This window comes from Dendrobates tinctorius, unplaced genomic scaffold (assembly GCF_039654945.1).
Source record: "Dendrobates tinctorius isolate UK_male_01 unplaced genomic scaffold, ASM3965494v1 ptg000020l, whole genome shotgun sequence".
Lineage (NCBI taxonomy): Eukaryota > Metazoa > Chordata > Amphibia > Anura > Dendrobatidae > Dendrobates > Dendrobates tinctorius.
Genome location: NW_027361688.1, coordinates 16,651,533 through 16,658,121, shown reverse-complemented (window position 1 = coordinate 16,658,121; position 6,589 = coordinate 16,651,533).

Here is a 6,589-nt window from a genome sequence, read left to right as displayed (position 1 = left end):
TTTTGGCTTTTATCCTAAGTCATGTGACAAGGCTGGTTTATGGGTAGATGTTGACTTTTAGGATTGCTGCTTCCTATAGGTTGGCGCTAGAGTTCTACTCCTCTTCCTCTCTGAAGAGGCAATTTGTTTACACACACAGACACACACAAGATGTTATTCCGCCTGCAGCCACCACTAGGTGGAGCTGGAGAGCTTGCTGCATACTAGTTTGTTATTGGGTTCTATGTATAAACCAGGGCTGTGGAGTCGGAGTCGTGGAGTCGGAGTCGGTGCTCATTTTGGTGGAGTCGGTATAAAATGGACCGACTCCGACTCCTAAAATATATAATAAATTGGGTACAGTAGTTCAATGCAGAATGTGCTGATTATTTTTTCATAGGAGTTTGGGAAAGTTATGAAATGTCCTATAAATGACTGTTCTATTCCTGATCTAAGGCTACATTCACACACAGCGTTTTTCCTGTGTTTTTTGAGGATACGTTTTTCAGCTGCAAAAGCTGATCAGCTTTTTAAAAAACTGCATCACCTGAAAGGTTTTTGAGCTAATAGATAATGTTTTCAATAGCAAAAGCAGATTAGAAATCTGCTCTATCCATTTATCCATATCTGTCTATCCATATCGTATCTGTACCAAAAAGAATGAAAACCGGGTAGTACACCAATATATATTCTGTTCTATCTAAATATCTTGATTATTGGATCATAAAAATGATTAAATGTCTGAGGTTCACATTGTACTACAATACATTTTTCACTTAAATATAAGCAATATGTGTGGGAGTCGGAGTTGGAGTCGGAGTCGGTGTAAGGGAAATTGAGGAGTCGGAGTCGCAGGTTTGGCTTACCGACTCCACAGCCCTGGTATAAACAGTATTCACTGAGCTCCCTCTAGTGGTGGCTGCAGTTAGTGTTTTATCTTATATATTTAATTCCTTGCTGGAGATTTGGTGCGCTAATTCAGGGGGAAAAAAAGAATTCCGACCGCTATAAATATGTACGGTATTGAGAAATTACTCCGCATAGACTAATTGGGGTGCCGGGGTACATGTGAACGTTTTACCTTCTCCGGTCGTTAATCCGAAGCTGGTAGAGATTGATCGTTGATTTTTGTCTATTTATTCTTTCCGACTCGTCTTGCTTGGTACTGGTCGTTCTTAGTATGCAGCCTACTGTAGGTTAGACCGGCGAGCCTCGGTGTGTGGAATCGGGCTATTAGCTCCACCAGAAATCTATCATTGACTATAACCACAACTTCCCAAGTGCTCATGAAGATTTTGGTTTTGCTGTACTGCATGGTTTTCCTTCATTTTGTATTTTCATTAATTTATTAAAATTAATAAAAAGTTTGAAACTTTCAGTAAGGTGTGCCGGTCCTTTCACGCAAAATCTGAAGATGTCTCCCACAAGGCACATTCCTGCCTAATATGTATAGGGACTATCCTAAATCTCCAGCTCTAACTTGCCATCCACTCTTCTCCTGGGCAGTTCCTCTTCATCAATATTCTGCCAGCACGTTAGGTGCTGGAACTTCCTTTACCCTAAGTTCACAGCATGTTTGGTCTTGTACTGAAAGCCCTCCTCTTTTATGGCTTCATATAGTTTGACAGGAGGACAACACATATGTACTGTAGAGAGACAAAGACCCTACTATTTCGCCTTCCACTCATTAGTTTTGATAAAGTTCCTCCCGTTGTGTTTTTAGATCTTCATATTCTAGTGATAGGACTCCTCCTTCTAGAGATGCAGATTATCACCATTTATTTTTTATAAAGACCCTAGACAAAATTATGGGTTCCATGATTACCCCTCGGAAAGCCTCATTCTACCCGAGACTCTATTGGAGACATATCGACCATACGGCCAAAAGTATGGGGACGTTTGATGGACATCCTATTCCAAAAGTATGGCCATTCATATGGATTTGGGCTCTTCCATCGAGTTCCTTTACACCAAACTCACCAGACTTGGCTTTAGGGGCACAGTCTTCTTGGATCAGGAACAGGATCATCCCCAATAAGATTATTATTCACTTGGATTAAGGGGCCAAACTCTGAGTACCAGCTCCCACCTAAACCTCATTTTACAGTAGCCACCATGTAACTCGTTAGGTAGCTTTCTTCAAAGGTTTTTCAATCTAGTACAAAAGCCTAAAAAATTATATTGCTACATTAAAGTTGTAATATAGGAATGGAAAAAAACCTTGACGCGTTTTGAGTCAGGCTGACTATTGAGTCAGCCCGACTCAGCTACGATAGGCAAGGAGAAATAATCTGACGCATTTCGAGTCTAGTTGACCCTCAATCTGCCATGGGCCATGGAATAATATCTGATGCATTTCGAGCCTAGCAGGCTTTTCATCTGATACCCATGGGAAAAAAATAAGCGTTTTGAAGCGGAGTGACTCAATCTACGATAGGCATAGAAAAATAATTTGACGGGTTTCGAGTCTTAATTGACTGTCAATCTGCCATGGGCATGGAAAAATGACGTGTTTTGAGTCTCGCTGACTTTTCTGATAGGCATGGATAAATATCTGACGCATTTTGACTTCATCTACGATAGACAGAAAAATTATTTGACGTGTTTCGAGTCTGAGTATGTATTAAACACATATAAAGTGTGTGTGTAAAAATATATATATATATATATATTGGATAGGATGATCCGTATTCACAGACCTTCTTATAATATTATTGCTACTTCAATAAAATAGCATAGGAATGGAGAAAAAGCTGACGCATTTTGTTTGGTTGACTCTTACCCTAAAAAAAGCATGGCAAATATCTGACGCGTTTCAAGTTTAGCTGATTCTTAATCTACGATGGGTATGGAAAAATTACTGACGTGTTTCGAGTCTAGGTGACCTAGACTCAAAACGCGTCATTTTTTTTCCATTTCTATGCTATTATTTTAATGAAGTTACAAGAATTTTTTGCTTTAAATTCTTTTTTTTTTTCTGGATTTAAAAACCATTATGATCACTTTTCAGCAAAGCTGCCTTATACCTCACAAGCGTTATTTGTGCATCGGTAGAGAGGACTGTCCAAGATCCCACATATATTGGATAGTATGAGCCGTATCCACAAACTTTCTTATACTATTGCCTGGGTTGCATCCCCAAACTGTAAATATTCCATCAGATCGACAACCAGTGAATTGTGATTAATCTACTGTGTACTCTGCTGCAGAGCCTAGTGATGACGTGCTTTACAGGACTTCGGCCAACGCTTGGCATTGAGCGTGGAGACCTTTTAGCTCTGGTGGTTGCACTTGACAACATGTTTTTATGCTACGAGGTGGAGCTGTTGTCACGCCTAGATGTTCCCAACTCACGGAACTTCCCTGCGATTTTATTAGCAGAGGCAAGTTTGCATATACCACAACTCAGAGTTTTCTGAACCATTTAACTTTCTACAATCATAAAACAATTGGGACTGTTTAGCTTCGAAAGCTTTAAAAGTTTTGGAGTGTTTAGCTGCTAGAGCGTCTATGTGTGGCAGTACACAGCTAGCTGCAGAATGAATTTACAGTGGATCTGTTGGTGATCTTGTTTGGCAGTCTGTAACTCTTATCTCTCTTCTGAACCATCAGCTAAGATGATGATACTGGGATACAGGAAGGCTGAACGGTCCAAAATTTTTAATGAAACCCTATTATAAAAATTTTACGCCAAAAAAACATGTTTTTCTATCTTATCTTGGCCGTTGCAGTATGAAAAGGATCGGCCTCTGCAAAATCTCTGTGTGCAATGTACCACTGGCCAAACTGTACATAGGTGTAGACAGGTTGGCTGCCTAATAAAGCCTGGTGTCCTGTATAATTATGGACACCGTATTAATAAGTCCTTGTCCTTGGCACATAATCACAGCAAGTATATTTGGCATAACTGGATTATATGACGGGTTCCTCTTCTAAGGCGGTGCGCACACATGGCACACAGCGGGTAACATGAGGAGGGGACTACATTGGCGGGAAGAATATAAAAATTAAAATAGGAAGCTAGGTATAAATAACATTGACATCTAAGAAAGCTTAGTGTAAAATGTTATGTTACTTTATAAGCAGCAGCCACCGGTGGCATCCGCTGCCTCTTAAAGGAGCAAGATTTGCAAAACTTAAAGGAAAACTAAACGTAGAAGCAAGAAATAAAGTTACGCTCACTGTTAGTCGGCAGCAGTCAGTGTGTGGAAAACCTGCAGAGAACAAAGGAGTTAATCCATACCCCCATTATTATAGTGGGTGGGGTTTAGCAATCCAGAACAGAGGGGGGAGGCTCCTGCTGCAGCTGGTTGTCTTATACCCACAGGACTGTAAGGAGGTGGAGGGGACATGGTGGATTTCCTGAGACACACAGAGAACCCTTTATAGATTCCTTGTGTTTAACTGTAAGAAATGGTGATTATGGGAGGCCCCCACTGATCACAAGAACACAGGGCTAATGGCCCTCCTGTATGTAAAGCTCTGAGCTTCTTCATCTTTCCCAGGTATAGGGATATATTTTGCATCTCCTTTTATATGGCAATCTGCTTGATCTCATGGAGCACCTATATGGATGAGCCGCCTTCATCTCGTTTTCTATAGATCAGACATGTCATCAATATAATGAGTGTAAAGAAATCACTAATAAATAGCTATAAAAGTTCCTTTCCTCATATACTATAAAAGTTACATAGTAATCCGCTCCAATTCTTAAAGTTGCATTAAGATATATGTAAAACACATTCTGTCAGTTACATCTGAAATGAAAGCAAAGATCTCATTCCTACAAGTAACATCTTCACATTGGACATAATGAGACTGGTATAATTGACGTGATCAATGATGTAACTCTGTCATGCTCCACAAGAGGGCAGCATATACACCATGAGATATATTATTTCTTTATTACTATGTGTTGCTTATATAGCGCCATCATATTCCGCAGCGCTTTACAGATATCACTTTCCCCATTGGGGCTCACAATCTATATTATCTATCTATACTAGGTATTATCTATTCTCTATTATCATATATCATATATCTATTTTCTATCTATTATCGATCTATTTATCAACTATTTATCCATCTGTTATAGCATATGTTTTAGATATTATATTGCCCCATGACAATAAAAACAAAAAGCTTCTATTTAGTACTTATTACAGCCCCCTAAAAAAGTACGAACTAATGTGTCTTGTATACTGTATCAGACACTGATCTCCTCTAGGGTCATAGCCGTCAGACACATTCTACATATAGTGAAGCAGCCATCTGCTGTCTGGCTCATATCTCTGTAGTGTGACTCCAGGTGGGGTAGCGCCGGACCCCATTATTGTACCCCTCTATTTTGTTAATGGTAAAGAAACTCCAGAAGTGGGAAGTATTGCTTTATACTACACACTGGTGCTAGAACGCAGGGGCCCCAGAGCTTCATTTCACACCTCGGGTAATTTCTCACACATAAATAAATATTACAAGACATATTTTTTGTGATGAAGTATTTTATTGCATAGAAGAGAAGCATCGACTTAGTGACATGCGTCATAAATATCTATAAATAAAGCTACAACCTTGTCTGCAACACTATAAATAAATAAATAAATATCGCAATCTTACCCCATAGGACAAAGAAAAAAAAAAGTATTCACGCTCCCGGCCATGAGAGCTTAGAAATCTGAACAAAGGAACAATACGTCGGGCTGAGAACATAGATTAAAAAGGACCTGTCTTCAGGTGAAAAGTGTCCAGGTTTTTCTTCTGCTCCCCCGAGTTTTCCGTTTTATGGGGGTTTTTTTTTCAATACACCCTCCGGTCTTTTTGTTTAGTACTTCTTTTTATGGTCTCTAAGGGGGCGTAGCTGTAGTATGCTTTGCATAATTACCCTGTGAGCCACGCCCCATTTAGTAAAGACCCTAAAATTAGCACTAAACTAAAAGTCTCTTGAACCGTATGGCGGATTTTTTTTTTTTTTAAGTAGGAATAATTAAGGGAACAATGGGGATGAGATAATCATAAAACAGGTCACTTTTGTCTTGATAACAGGTCCCTTTAAACAGTGGAAGCGGCCATCTTAGGCTCCAGTCTGTCAATTATGATAATGAAGATTGTATAAAGAACACAGGGGCCTTCCTACAGGAAATATGTCAACTTCTTGCCACAACCTTTACTCCCAAGGCAAGATAGCCCTCTAAGGCCTTCCCATTTTAACCCCTAAGGGTGATATTTCCTGAGAAGAATTTGGACTGTGAGTGAACTCATTTAAAGCTTTAAAGGATATGGACCCTTTCCGGGTTTTTTTTTTTATTTTACTTAAATATATAATAAAATATTTTTGCAATTCGGTTTCGTTGAAAATGTTACTTCGCTTGCCTTCTGTAGCCACTGTAACACACTGTATATTGCTGACTGCAGAATGAGTTAACTGAGAATCCATCAGTGAGCGCTCTATAAGGGAGAGATTGTGTAACACTTTTATCTGTCTTTTACTGAGCTACTCTGAGCTGATTTCTGACCACATCAAAGTTGTGATCAAGTTTACTGTGATTATAAATCAACTGATAACAGCTCCGAAAAAGACAGATAACAGAGTTGAATGAGCTCCATGATAGAT